General features: G+C 39.7%; 1 protein-coding gene and 1 pseudogene across 2 annotated transcripts in view; one reads left to right on the forward strand and one right to left on the reverse strand.

Annotated features, from left to right (window-relative positions):
• The window catches only part of Cacnb4 (calcium voltage-gated channel auxiliary subunit beta 4), a 276,637-nt gene that overhangs the window by 100,941 nt on the left and 159,964 nt on the right, over positions 1 to 15,732 (forward strand). The window lies entirely within an intron of this gene.
• Positions 11,694 to 12,395, reverse strand: LOC125350668 (annotated as a pseudogene).

The raw sequence follows: 15,732 nt of genomic DNA on the forward strand, positions 1-15,732 counted from the left end.
GTCACCCCCTTTCCTCACTTTTTTCCCAGTTTTTTCCCTCCTTCCCCACAAGTTGTAAAGTTCATTTCCAGCATAGTTCATTTCCAACATAGTGTCTGGTAAGTATCACTATTGAATGAGTTCACCCTTTGTCCCACCTTTGTCCCTTCCCCTTCCCAAATCAGATAAATTTACATACAAGACAAAAGGTACAGACATAAAAATAGCAACAAAAGGGGAAAACAGAAAAAACCCACAAAAAGTAAAAACCTCTATGTGGTTCATTTTTGATCACTTTTTGTGTAGCAGGCCCAGTGGTGGCTATTAAGGAGCCAATGGTATCACACAGTCCTGTCCTGCGACCCTGTCTCAAAAGCCAGACATAGGAAGAGGTAGTTGAATCATAGTCCAAGGCTGGCCTGGGCAAAAACCTGATATTTTAACAAAAACAAAACTGAAAAGCAAGAAAATGGGGGTGTGGCTTAAATGGTAGAGTGCTTGCTTAGCAAGCATGAAGCCCTGAGTTCAATCCCCATCACTTAAACAACTCACAAAATGTTAAGGAGAATAATAACAAATATGAGACTCAATGGTGAGGGAGAAGGAAGGAATAAGTGATGACCTCATATTTCCAAATAAGACAACTGAGTGGGTGGTACCATTCTGTTATACAAATGGTGACTTGATTTTGAAGGCAATGGAATGGTTTTGAAGGCTATGGAATAGGTGATTCTGGAGCTCCAGATTTTATATTTAATTGTATGTGTTTATTGATGGAACTTCAGAAGATGGGAGGTGGAACTCTGGAATATTTGAGGCATAGCTTGAGCATAAAGAACTTATAGAGAGAAGAAACTGAGAAAGAATGACTTTGAGGTAGAAGAAAAACCAGGGTGAGCTCTGTCTTAAGCATCAAGAGACAGGAGAGTTTCTAGCAAAAAGGAGGGCAGAGTGTCCTTGGAGGCTCTATTGGAGGATAATAGTAATAGGGGTCATTGGTGACTTTCACAAGAATGGTTGATATTAGAGATGGTAATAAAGGCCAGACTGTGAACAGTGAACGTGGAAGAATGAAGACTGGATGGCAGATACAATGTTTGGATGTTGGCTGCAAAGAACATAGAAATAATAGGTTAGTGTCTAGAAAAAAGCAAGACCAAGGAATGAAGGGAGACTGCCATCAGCATGTTTATGTGTTAAGGGTCACAGCCAGAAGACAGGTCCATGTAGATTGAAATTTAAGAGTTGGGTGTAGTGGGACATACCTATTATCCCAGCATTTAGAAGCCTGAGGCTGGAAGATGGTGAGTTTGAGGCCTGCATGGGCTACCTAGGAAACCCTGTTTCAAAAGTGTACTCAAGAGAGCACATGGGCACAAGAAGTATAATTTAAAGGTAGGACAGGAAATCAATTCTTCTGTTCACTTCCTGTGAAGTAGAGAGCAAGATAATTTGTTAATGCCAAAAGAAGTGAGATGGGTAGATTCCTGAGACTGGCGAATTGGTGGACTCAGGAAAAACATGAAAATAGGTGTGGGTAGAATGCTGGAAAGTTCTTCTGAATGTTTGTATCTTCCTGAAAACTTAAGACCTCGAAGTGGTACTGTTCAGTGTGATGACATCTAGAGCTTGAGCCTTAGGAAGGCAATTAGGTCATGATGGTGGATCTCTGGGTCAGTGCCCTTTGATACTCTCCTCTCCATGCCATATGAGGACATATTAAGCTAGGTGAACTTTGCCAGCCAGGAAGCAGTTTCTCACCACACACTGAATAAGCTGGCACCTTCATATTGGTCTCCCCATATCCAGAAATGAGAGAAAAAAATATTTCTGTGTCTTGTGCTGTGTGTGTGTGTGTGTGTGTGTGTGTTTTAAAGAATTTTATTAACATATTTGTTATATAAGGAGGCAGGATTCATTCCAACAGTTCCATAAAAGGTACAATTATACTGCAACCAACCTCACCCTTTAAATCTTCTTTTCATCTTCTTCTCTTTTTCCTTCTTAGGACAGTTTCAACACTTGATAGTGTTTGGTTTTTATGTAGGCACACAAATACATTAATCATATTTACCCTCATTTACCCTATCCAACTGCTCTAGCCCTTCTCACTGGTACTGGCCCCAAATACCAAATAGAGCCCATTTTACTTTTATGTCGTGTGTGTGTGTGTGTGTGCGTGCGTGTGTGTGTGTTAGTATTAATTGTACCAAGAGATTTCATCCTGCAAGTCTAGTTGTTGTTGTTTCCAGCCCTGGGGCTTGAAGACAGGCCTGGGCACTGTTCCTGAGCTTCTTTTGCTCAAGTCCAACACTCTAGTACTTGAGCCACAGCTCAACTTCTAGCCTTTTCTGTGTATACGATACTGAGGAATTGAACCCAGGGCTTCATGCATGCTAGGCAAGCACTCTACCACTAAGCCACATTCCCAGGCCCTCTAATTTTTTTTTTAAAGCCATCTAGTGCATGCTATTTTTTTTATAGCAGTGCAAGCTGGTCCCAGCAATATTAAGAGCCCAGAGAAGGTCTAAATTTTCAAGGTGGCATCCCACATTTTTCTCAGTGTGTTACCCACCTCTTAGTGAGGTAGAAAATGTATTTAGATTCTTTAGGAAGTAGGAAACATAGGAAAAACGGGTGCATTTGGTAAAATGAGGGGCAGTTAGGGCCTGGAGGGCTCAGCAGGGTAGAGAGCTAGGTGAATGTGAACAGTGAGTGGGACATTTAGAGGGAGAAGCAGAGGAACTTGTGTCCCTGGGTTTATCTGTCTCTTTGCTACTGTTGTCCTGTGTGACAGAAATGTTAATTTACAGGTGAACAATTGCAACAACTCCCATTAAGATTTCAGTTAAGCCAGGTGCCGATGGCTCATGCTTGTAATCCTATGTATTTAGGAGGCTGAGATCTGAGGATCGAAGTTCAAAGCCAATCCAGGCAGGAATTAACCACCAGAAAACTGGAAGTGGCACTGTGGCTCAAGTGGTAGAGCGCTAGCCTTGAGCTGAAGAGCTCACAGACAGTGCCCAGGCCCAGAGTTCAAGCCCCATGACCACCACCACCACCAACAAGATTTCAATTAACTGTGTTTTGTAGATTGTTTTAACATGGGATGCTCTTCTTCAAAACTTAAAAGACGTGTAGTTAGGTTGATAACATTATTTGGTAATAAAACAAATGTATAATATGAATTTGTGGAATTATGATTTCAAAATGGTGTAATGAAACCATTAAAAGTCATAAAAACTGGGGAGGAGACATAAGCGTATATAATAGAGAAGGTGATATATGATCAAATTATATGAATGTATGGAAATGTTACAATGAACCACCTTTGTACAATCAGTATAATAAAAATAGACTGTATTTAAAACAAGAGAAGTGTACTTCCTATACATAAAGAACCGTTTGATGCAAATTTATCTAGATGTGTAAATTCTCAGGAATGAGCAACAGATTTTGACACATATTGACTGAGACATTGTCATTAGACCTGGAAATAGAAAGGGAAGGCTTTTACATTAGTGGGTCTCATTGAATCTGTGATTCACTCTCCCTGCGCATAGGTACTAAGTTATCTGAGTTAGCAGCATTTGTAATGGCACTAAATTTAGAAAAATGAAAAAGTGGAGAGGGACAAAGTGCTAGCATGGTGATTTGCTGTGACACAGCTTGTGCTGAGGTGTGAACGTGTGACCTTGTGAAGACACTTTTGGGTATGTGTCCTGCTTTGTTAATTCCAGACTCCAAGTTTGGTACATTTCATAAGGCATTTTTATTCCACTTAGTTCAAAGCACCAACAAAATTCTTTGCTTTGGGATGTGTCATCACAGCTTTATTGTGTTGAATAACATCTAGGCTTTTCTTTCTTAAGGTTTTTTTTTCCTTGAGGATGATGTGTATGGAAGAAACAATCCAAAGTCAGGCAAAATAGCCCCTGGAGAGAGATGAGCAGAGTGAAACAGTGTTCACTTTGCTTCTCTGCATTCAGCCAAGCCCAGAGGTCGAAGCACCCCCAGAGCTGTAATCGTGTACCATAAAGAATATTCATTGCCATATAAAGTTTTAATTTTCAAAGTTCACATACTCTATCCATCATTGTCAATTAGTTTGTACCAAGAGCCCAAGGTGGTTGGCATGGTTGTGCAGAATCATTGTAGAGGTTATTTGCAGGAAAGATAAAATAACTCATTGGGATTCTTACTTTATCCAATTTTGAGGGATGATCCCTTACTTTCCTTGCTGGAAAACTGCATTGCATGGCCCATTCGAAACTTTGTCTTGGATGTCAGTTTCCTCATGCCACCTGACCTAGCAGTTTTGTGAGTGCTGATTGTCAGTGCTTGAGTCTTCCATCCATCTCTTCTCCCAGAATGGTCTCTATGGTGGCATTGGATGGCCACGTTCAGCACCTGAGAGGAAAAGGAACAATATCAGGAACAAGTCTTGCAGAGATTTTGTGCTGATGATTTATAATAGCTCAACTCATGACCATCAGTGAGCGATGAGTCTGGAGGTAGGATGTCATTTTAAGCAATGCTTAGTCGAGTGATTACACTGGGTTGTTTTTCTGCTAGTACAACCTACCAGTGGGATCATATGAGAGCCTCCATCCTTCTCTCCCCATATTTTTCCCTGTTGGAGGGTTAGCTAACCCAAATCTGAGACTGAGTTGAGGTTACAACCAACAACCATGTCAAGTGGACAAATTAGCCAAATGAGCCCCAGGCTCTTCCAGTTTGGTGCTTAGCTTAACACTGGATAAGGTTGGAGATAGGAGTAGAATTCAGGGCTGAAGAGTTTTCTGGAGCTTCTTATTTTTGTAACCATCATCTAAAGTCACTAAACACACACACACACACACACACACACACACACACACACACGTCTCTGGTTCATAGGACACAGGTGCTTGACTTTGAGTTGGAAGAAATGCCATGTTGGAAATTCACAGCAGGTGCTAGTCCTTGTTCCTGCATAAACACTTCTGCCAAGTGCTGGGCATATAAATGACAGTTATAGCAGTATTTAGACTGCTTCCTTTTCATATAAAACAAGAGTATTCTTAGAGATGAGACTAACAGCTATGAGCAATGTTGTGTCACCATGGAGAAGGAGATCTCACTGGATGAATAAGATGCTTCATGGATGTGAGGTCAGAGCTGTGGAACAAAATAAGACTCACCTTTACATGCCCTATGTTCTATGCAGCAGCCAAGAGCTCAGCCGATGGATATGGTATCTCCAAAGGTAATCTCAGTCCAGTGGTCTTCTCTGGTACTTTAGCATCCTAATACAATGCTGTGGAATTTTTAGGAAAGGTGGGTTATGGAACCTCTATTGAGTCACTGAGTTTGAGTTTCTGGAGCATAAGTGGATCTTTAAATCCTTTCTGGGGAGATTCTGACCTTCCATATTTGAGAGCCATTGCTTCAGACTTTGCAGAAAAAGACTGGAAGAAGTAGGACTATCACAGTCTTTGTTATTTAGGGATGGAAGTTCCTTGCTCCACAAGTTAGCCATGTTTATAAAAATGTCATAAATATTTACATATGTATGTTCATTAGTAAAACCAGAAAGCTACTGAGATGCTATATTTACTTCAAATAAAAGTAACACGTTAAAATGTGAACCCCTAGATCCCCAATCATTCCATTGATGGAGACAAGGTTATGAGCCTGCACTTCACATTGAACTAATAAGTAGGTAGACTGGTGAGTGTGTGTGTGTGTGTGTGTGTGTGTGTGTGTGTGTGTGTGTGTGTGTGTTTATACATACATTTTTTAAAAAAATGCAGAATATGACATGCGATCAAGAGGCTTCACAACCTTCTTATGCTTGGGCCTAAGAATCTGGGAATATAGCCTAGGAAAAGAATTCAAATTGTAGACTATTATCAATTCAACATTATTCATATTAACAAAATAAGGGTAAATGCATAATGCATCTATATGATGCAATATTATGTAATTGTAATAAACTATGTTTATAAGGAGATTTTAGTAATGTGAAGAAGTGCTTATATTATTATAGCTAAGAGAATAAAAAGTTTACAAATAACATGCTCTAAATGTAAAACAAAGTACACACAGAAGATGGGAAAATTCAAAGTATTACCTCATCATATTTCAGTAGTAAAACTACAGATTTTTGTTCTTGTCATAGTACTTTTCTAAAACTTTTTTTTATTTGTTAATTCAAATTTATTGTGAAAGTGATTTACAGAGGCTTTACAATTATTTAAGTCAGATGATGAGTACATTTCTTCAAAAGCAACTTCTTAAGTAATCTTTTCAGTAGACTCTAGGTCCAGGTATGATGAAAAATTTCTTCCTCCTAAAGTACACTAATGCTTGGCAAACCCTTATTTAAACTAGAAGTCATATGTGCTCTATTGTATAATATCCATTCTACATTTTCCTCTGAAAAGGCTTTTGAAAAATTACCATTTTCTGTTTTGTTTTCCTCTTTGAGTAGCACTTTTCAGTGTTATTTCCCCAGATGGGTAACTCCTTTACTACTTCAAAAGAATCTAATATAGAATAGTATCTGTTCAGTTTTTTTTCCAAATTTTTATTATCAAACTGATGTACAGAGAGGTTACAGTTTCATACATTAGGCATTGGATACATTTCTTGTACTGTTTGTTACCTTGTCCCTCATACCCTCTTCACTCCCCCCCCTTTCCCTCCCCCCCCCCCCCCGGAGGTGTTCAGTTCACTTACACCAAACATTTTTCTAAGTATTGCTTTTGTAGTTGTTTCTCTTTTTTTACCCTGTGTCTCTCAAATTTGGTATTCCCTTTCAATTTCCTACTTCCAATACCAGTAAACACGGTTTCCAATATACTCAGATAAGATTACAAAGATAGTGTAGGTACAACCACAGGAATGTGATACAAGAACATCATCAATAATAGAAGCTACAGATACACATAGGACGTTGAAAGTAGTTACAACTGTGATATAACAATTGTTTCCATAACATGGAGTTCATTTCACTTAGCATCATCTTATGTGTTCATAAGGGTATAGCTATTGGGCCTTGTGATGCTCTGCTATGACTTGCCTAAACCTGTACTAATTATTCCCAATAAGGGAGACCATAGAGTCCATGTTTCTTTGGGTCTGGCTCACTTCACTTAGTATAACTTTTTCCAAGTCCTTCCTTTTCCTTACAAATGGAACAATGTCATTCTTTCTGATAGAGGCATAAAATTCCATTGTGTATATGTACCACATTTTCCTGATCCATTCGTCTACTGAGGGGCATCTAAAACTTTTTTTTAACTTTAAGTAAAAATAAAGACATTTATTGGAAATGTCTTAAAGGTAAAATTTTTGGGAAGGATTGATAATTCAGGATCTTATAATCTATTTAAGAAAGGAAGAGTTGGGGAAAAATTTCAGTAGACCAGAAAAATACTTCAATTGCTTTGAAGCACGAGGAACAAAAAGAGGCTAGATTGCAACTATGAGTTTGGGGCAAAGTATAAAAAGTAGATGAAATAATGTAGGAAATAGGTTTTGGAGATGGCAGGAACATGGAGGACAAATATAATAAAAAATAAGTCACCAGGCACCAGTAAGTCACACCTGTAAGCCTAGCTACTCCAGAGGCTGAGATCTGAGAATTGTGATTTAAAGACAGCTTGGATGGGAAAGTCTGTGAGACTCATATCTTCAATTAACCACCAAGAAGCTAGGAGCAGAACTGTGGCTCAAGTGGTAGAGTGCTAGTCTTGAACAAAAGACGTTTAGAAACAGCTCCCAAACCCTGAGTTCATCCCTCCCCCTATCTGTCCCCTTTCTGTGGCACTAGGGTATGAATCAGACATATGCTCTAGCATTGAACCACATCCCAGCATTTTATTCTCATCTTTTATGCTTTCAGAGTGGTCTGATGTTTTGAAGCTTTCCCATTGGGCAGACCTCATCCTCTAGGTCTAATTGTTTAATGTATACCAACTAGATAGTTAAGCAAAGCAAAGGCAGCCAACAAATGCTGATTGGAGATGGAAATGGATAACTGTGCTGGTTATTAACTTAGTTTGATTTCCACAGCTGCTGGGTTGTTAATGTCTTACTAGTGTAGTAGATATCTTTTTCAAAAGTCACCCTGTATTAGTTGAGGCCCACATGCCCTCTGCCTAACTCTGTGCTTTAATTCAAGACTTTAATGGGAAAGTTTTAAGGCAAATCTCCATGTTTATAAATAATACAGTTGTTAATACTGTGTGGGCCATAGAAATATGTTTAAGAATTTCTCCTTGTTTTCTGGGATGTATCTTAGCATCCATTAGTATGTCTTTCATTATATGATACTAAAACAACAGCTCCATGTTCATGAGAACCATAGGTTTCAGTGGGAGGTTATCAGAGGATCCCCAAACACAGGAAGCAGTGTAAGATTAGTTCCTACTTTCCTGTCTTGTGTGTTGCTATTTATTTAAAGTTTATTTGATGTTGAAAGATTATTAGGGACTATTAGAAATAATTTGTTTAAACTACTGTTTTTGAAAACTGTGATATTATTGCCTTTCCTAGTTTTAAAAGAAAAGGGATTTCTGAGGTAGACAAGACTGGAGGGTCAAGAAGTATTTATAGCTTCTCCCACACAGTGTTCAGAAATGTAGTGAGTGTTGGGTGCTAGAAGGTACGTAGCAGCCAAATATTTATCTGGAAATAGCTGCTTTTAATTCTTCAGTCTGTCCTTCTTAACTATGTGAGAATTGATTTTCCATTCAGAAAAATGTATTGCCAAACAACTTTGTAAGCAGTGTGTGTGTGTGTGTGTGTTGCTAAAGTCTGTGATTGATTTATGCTTTTTAAAATTTATGACACATACCTACAAGCAAAAGGGATTATTGATTGCTTTATATTTTTCTCTATTTTTATCAATACAACTATATTATTTTTATTTGTCCCCAAGTCTGCACTGTTTTCTATTGAGATGATAGTTATTTTTCTTGAATATTTGAAGCAAGAATCACTTCTGAGACTTGAAATTTAGATCAACTAATTCCATTTGTTCCACTTGGGCCTCTTGAGGACAGGCTTCAGGTTTAGTACTGAAGCCAATTTTCCATCCAGTACTGCAAAGGAAATGACCAAGCAAACTAGGAACCAAAAAATACATGATATTGAAAGTCTTAAGTCTTAAGGAGGAAATCCTATGGGCTTTGCTAAAAGGTGGTGAGTATTTCTCTCTTTATAGTGGCTTACTTAAATTCAGAAACTCAGGAGTTGACTATTTTCTTTTAAGTCACTTGGAATTTGAAAAAGTGGTGTGAAATTGGCCATTTGTGTGTTGTGTGTATGGTTATAACTCACATGCGTTTTGTTTTTGTCACTAGTATTTGGTTTCAGGAAAAAGATTGGACAAAGCTGTGCATGCTGATATTCTGTCTTTTAGTTTTTTTTGTTGGGAGGGGGGAATAGGGATAAGTAATACTTGGGTTTAAACTCAGGGGAAGAACAAGCTTGCAAGGCAGATACTACTGCTGAGCCATGTCTTGCCTTTGGCACTGGTTATTTTTGAGAGAAGGTCTTACTTCTGCCATAGCGTAAATTATCTGAGAAGCCACATTTTGAAGGATCCAATCTTGGAATCTTTATTAGAGCATTAGCAGTCTGCAGGCAGCCAGTTGTTACAAAGGCTGCAGCCTGCAAATACCCTTAACATTGTCAGGAAACAGGCCAGACAGGAAAGAAAGAACAAACACAATGCCAACAAGCCAATTCAGCCCCAGTGGAAAGCTGACTTGCGACGCCATGGTGACTGGAGATGAGACAGGAGACCACACAGGACGGGAAGAGAGACATGTGGCATGAAGTAATGGTGACTCAGCTGGCCAGGTCAGGGGCAGGGTCGCAGGAAGCTCCCAGTCCCAGGCACTTGGCTTGACAGGTTCAGTAACCTATAGGCCAAGGGCCCACCCCTGGCTCCAGGGATTCAGGAACACCCATCACCTGGGGGTGGGACTTATCTTCCTCTAGGAGTTCAGGCACATCCACAAAGACAAGATGTCACATAGTACAACTCACCATGTGGCCAATGATGGTGCTGGCCAGACCTGACCTCCTATAGTAACTATACTTCCTGCCCAGGCATGTAACTCAGCCAGCTCCTCCTATTTCCCACTTTTCACTGGAGTTGAAGTGACAGACTTGTACCGCCATGTCTAGCTCTTCCATTGTGGAATGGAGTCTCAAAGATGTTTTTTCCCCAGGATGACCTTAAACTGATCTTCCTAATCTTTACCACTGAAGCAACTAGGATTACAAGTGTAAGCCACTGGCACAGAGCTTAATGTTGTGGTATGGTTTTGTTTTGTTTTTAATGTGGATGGAGAGTGAATGAGGCTTCTCATTGAAAAAAGAGTTAGGAGAAAGACTATACATTAGTGACGTCCTTTTCTGAGCCCAGTTCTTGCTTTCTGGACATATTTTTTCTGATTGTCTTTATTCCTGTTCTAATAATCAGTTTGTTACTTTTGCAGCTAGTATTAGTGAGATTGAGCTACTGCAAAAAAAAAGAGATCTCCTAATAAACAGATTTACCCTAATAAAATGGAAATATCTTCTTCTTTTACCTAATAATGCAGAAATTTCTTTATGCTATTCTTCATGGAAGCTGATTCGTCAGGACCACATCTTAAGAAATAGGAGAAAAAATATATGGGAGGCAGTCAGTATCCTTTTAATGATATGTGTATAAGTTGAACACATTACTTTAACTTGCATTCTGTTGGCAAAAACATGATCTCGTCTAGTGCCAAAAGAGACTGTGAAATACAGTTTTTAAATGGAAGAAATGGAGAAGGGGTACTAAGACTTTTTGTTATGTTTGCTACAGAGTAGTAGCTCTCAGCAGTATACACCCAAATTATTCTCTCCTTGCCTCTCACATGGAGTTGCAGACACTGAAATAAGACAGCCTGAAGTCTAAGATTAATCCACTGCTTCAGGTAATCTTGCCGGAGTCTAGCAGTACTTTAAAGGTACTAGGTCCATCTGCAGGAGGGAGCTAGAATGAGTGTTGCTGCTCTAAACTCAGAATTTTGAAATCAGCCAGATTCTCTTGTCCTTGTAAGTTTCTAACATGCTTGCCCCTACAGCTTCATACCAGTGTGACTGAATTTGACACTAATGGTCCTCTTAATGCTATTGTAGTGGTCCTCTATGTCATGACATCCTAGTTGTCCCTTTTCAGTGTGTTATTGAACTTCTGGTTTCTCTTATTATAATAGGCACCAGGCCAGAAAAGAATAATAGGAAGAATGTTGACAAAATAGGAAGAGCAGTTTAGCCTTTGAGAGATATGTGGCCTGATACTTTTTTTTCCTACAGGGAAATAGATATTTTTTAACAAAAAAATTGTATTAACGTAGAAACATTCAGAATGTCAACAAAACAGCTGCAACTTTTTTTTTTTGCAATTACAGAGTGGTATTCAGTTAACAGAACTACCATTATTTTGTATAAGCTGCGTCAGACAACTGAAGATGAAAAACTACTGTCCCCATATATAACTAATTTGTGCTGTGCACCAACAAGAACCTGCTTTAAATTTCCATGCCAATTTGCAACCCCCATACTGTACCAGGCAAGGTTAGTGGTTATTGAAAATACCACCAGGACAGGGCTGCCTAAAGACACATTCGGTAGTGTGTTAACTATACAAAAAAAGACACTGTACAATTTAAAAACAAATCTTACACAGCCTTACATTTCAATTTTTTTTCTTTAAAAGCAGTGAGTTGTGTACAGGGGGGTTAAATGCTTTATAGACAAGAAAAAAACTGCGCTAGAACCAACTTATTCATTCTCCTCCTCTTCATCTTCATCCTCATCCTCTTATTCTTCCTCTTCTTCCTCATCTTCTTCATCTTCCTCCTCTTCCTTCTTTTTCTTGCTCTTTTCAGCCTTCACAACCCCCTTTTTTGCTGCATCAGCTTTTCCTTCAGCTTGGTAGGCAGCAATATCCTTTTCATATTTTTCCTTCAGCTTAGCAGCCTTCTTTTCATAAGGCTGCTTGTTATCTGCAGCAGTGTAGACAGGCCGGGGTGTTCCCCTTTGATTTTAGGGCGATCCTCAGAACAGAACAAGAAGAAAACCGAAGGAGGCCTCTTGGGCGCATTGGGATCCTTGAACTTCTTTTTTGTTTCCCCTTTATGGGGGATGTAGATTTTCATTTCTCTTTCATAACAAGCCTTGTCTGCCTTGGCCATGTCTTCAAATTTCCCTTTCTCTTTAGCAGACACAGTCTTCCAACTCTGTAAGCACTTCTTAGAAAACTCTGAGAAGTTGACAGAGGCATCTGGGTGCTTCTTCTTGTGCTCCTCCTGGCAAGTTTGCACAAAGAATGCATATGATGACATTTTGCCTCTCAGCTTCTTAGGATCTCCTTTGTCCATGTTTAGTTTTTCCTCCATGAGACAGTCACTTGGTGCCCCTCCGGCTCTCACTTTCCCCTGCACTGTCTCTATGGAACTCAGTGTACTGCAATCGGAAACCATTCTTCACCAATATCCTCTTGTCCATAGAGTCTTCCATGTCAGAGTCTTTACCACCAACAGGAGTCTAAGTTCTCATACCCTTTTCAATTTGTGATTTGTTTTCTGAGGCCTGAGCAGCTCTGGAATTGACTTAACAAGTTTCTACCTCATTCTCTTCTTTGTTGACTTTACTGTAAAGTCTCAAACATCTGCTGGAGGAGGATGCATAAATTATGAAGGAACATAGGACATCAGGATCAAAATATGACTTTCGTGCTTTCTGTTTAGTTTTTGCAATGGGTGTTTATTCAGGCTTTTCTATGAAGGGAAGGATGTTGCTTTTGAGTTGTCATCTTGTGGAATAAACATGTCTACTAGATAAATCCCAGTGCGATCAGGCTAACCTGCTAGGAGAAGAAGGAGAGAACAGAGTTCCTTGAGGTTTGAGGGAAATCTCAGTGATTTACACTGGACTTAAATAATGAATCTATCAAGTTGAACAAGTCAGGGGTGAGAGTGCCACAGTGGAGGTGGTAAGCAGCCTTCTAGAGGGGCCATCATGTAAAACATGAAGGCATGGAAGATCATGAGATCTTGTCTCTACAACAAAACTATAACCCAAAGAATTTTCCATCAACACATCAAACAATAAACTGTTTACTTTGAAAGAAAGATATTGCTGAAACAGTGTGTCTCTATGTCTTGTGTAGATTGCTTAATTTGTCAGAATAGGGGTTGTACTGAACTCATCTTCCAGTCAGGGCAAGGGCATGAAGAAAATTTGGTGAGGGTTCTCTGGGGATGCTTATGTTCTTGCTTTTCTAAGCTCCAAAAAGTACTCTCATTTTACTTGGTGAGCTTTTTCTTCTTAGTCTCTGCACTGTTTTGGCAGCGAATGCTGCCAAGGAGTTGAAGACATCATGAATTATTGATGTATTTATGGAAACACATCCATGTACATGGCACTGTGCCAGGTTGTGGGTCTACGGTGGCGAATAAAAGCTACCTGGTCTCTCTTCCCATAGAACTCACTGTTAGGAAAGTGCAGGAGAAAGGAAGGAAACAGACTGGATTTGATCTTCCACAGGTGAGGACTGTTTATTGAGACATAGCGGGGAAGGCCACAGACTTCCTGTGGGCTTGGAGACTACACAAGGAGGAGACTTAGGAATTGGAGGTTTAGCAGGGTGACAGAGGTTAATGAAAAAGCCATGAGGTCTAGGGAGGAAGGGGGCTTTTTGGTTGGGCCTACAATGGAATGTTTATAGCCAGGCTTAGATGGATTGCCCTGCCTGTGTCAGGTAGTCTGTGCTTATCTTTGGTGGCTTGTCTGATGTCTGTAATGCACCTGGGAAAACAGGGTGTGGGGGGGTCCAATCCATCATTCACATTCAAGACACAGATCTTAATTTGTCAGTCTCACTAATGTATGCCTGTTAGGATAAAGCATAGTATTTTAGACAAGGGACTCAGTGGTGAGAGAGAGTGTGATGTGTCTGAGACAGCTAGGTTGGCTGTAGAGGGGAGAGAGAGATGAATGGTGCAGAAGAGAACCATGAGGACCAAGCTGGGTCATGATAAGGACTTTATCCTAAGAGCAATGAAAAGGCATTGGAAGATTTTAAACAAGAGCTTGCATGATCCTCTTTTTAAATTTATATTTTTAGAGGAGACTCTAAGTAATCAATAAGCCTCCGCTGCTTAGTACTAGCTGGTTATGAAATGAAAGAGGAAAACTCCTCCTCCCCCCGCCCCCCAAAAAAGGAAAAAATTACTTAAAAGTAGTAACAAAACAGAGAATTTCACAAATTTTACATGACAAATTCAATCCCCAGGGCTGGAAAAATGAAAACAAACAAATCCACTAATTTTACCTTAAAACTTATAGAAAGAAGGGGAAAGGGAAGGAATGCAGCCAAGAATCCAACATATACCCTACAATATTAGGAAAAGTGAGAAAAGAGTTACATCAGGAGGGATGAGTAAGCTTGTTGAAAGGAATGACATTGATCAAGACACATGCGCATTCATTAAAAAGAACATCAACAGCAAGTTAAAAAAAAACACCCTATGGAAAACTTGGGATAATAGAACTGAAGGAGTCCCATCTTTTTGGGGAGGTGATTTGCTCAAGGCCAAGTAGTAAGAAGTTGGCAGTTGATTCATTTTCTGTCTTGCTGCATGAGTGGATATGTTCCCTTCCTTCCCCCTTTCCTGCCTCCCACTCCTGCTGAAGCCTTGCAGATAAAGGAATCAAATGACTCCCCAGCTCACATGGAAATGTCTCCAAATGTAAGAGTTTTGATTGCAGTCCTCTCCTTGGTTCAATTCCTGCCTTCAGGAGCTTCATGGCTGCTGTCACGTTGTCCTTCAGTCTGCTGGGGCTGGGACGGGGGGGGGGGGGCAGTTGCTGTCGTCATGCCATGTTGATTTTGGCATCCCCAGTCTTGGGGGGGGGGCAATGTGTGTGGAATAGCCAGCACTCAAGAGCAGTAATTGTTAAAATGCCACCATAATGTTAGCTAAAAGGTATGTAGGCAAAGGGAGGAGACCAGCTGGACTTGTCTCTGAAGTTTATTTTGGAAAATAAAGTTGTATAGTAGTCATGAAAACTGTGGCTTTATGGAATATATATATATATTTTTTTTTGCCAAAAGAACAGCTTCTTTTTTTTCCCCCCACAGAAATTTTAGAAAGCAAGAGATTCTTAGTAATACGTCAGTCACAGGGAGGGAGCTGTCATTTTCTAGCAAGTTGAATAGGCCAGAGGCTTTTTTTTTTCACCTTGCCTACACTCACTCTTTTATGAATTATGAAGTGTTGTTTTCTCCTGAAACCATCAAGAATGGCAGGGAGGAGATGAGCTGGTCTATATATTCATTCTTCCTTTGAGTGTCTCTGAGTTTTCTGTTTCTGTCTGTTTATCTTCTCTCTTTTATCCTCTCCTCTTTCTTTTTTTTTTAAATTTGTTATGAGGATTATGTACAGAGGGATTACAGTTGCATAAGTCAGGTAAAGAGTACATTTCTTCTTGGATAATGTCATCCCCCCCCACTTTGCTCCCTCCCCACTCATCTTTCCTTGCTCTTTCCCTCTCATCCCCACTCACAAGTTGTACAGTTCATTTTCAACTAGTGAGTAGCACTGCTACATTGTTCATCCTTTCTCCCTCCATTTCTGTGTCACCCTCTCTACGTCTTTTTAACGCTCCTCTTGACCCTTTGGTACAATCTATTAGTAGCATTTTAAAAATATA

The sequence above is a fragment of the Perognathus longimembris genome, chromosome 4 (genome assembly GCF_023159225.1).
Source record: "Perognathus longimembris pacificus isolate PPM17 chromosome 4, ASM2315922v1, whole genome shotgun sequence".
In the NCBI taxonomy this organism is placed as follows: Eukaryota; Metazoa; Chordata; class Mammalia; order Rodentia; family Heteromyidae; genus Perognathus; species Perognathus longimembris.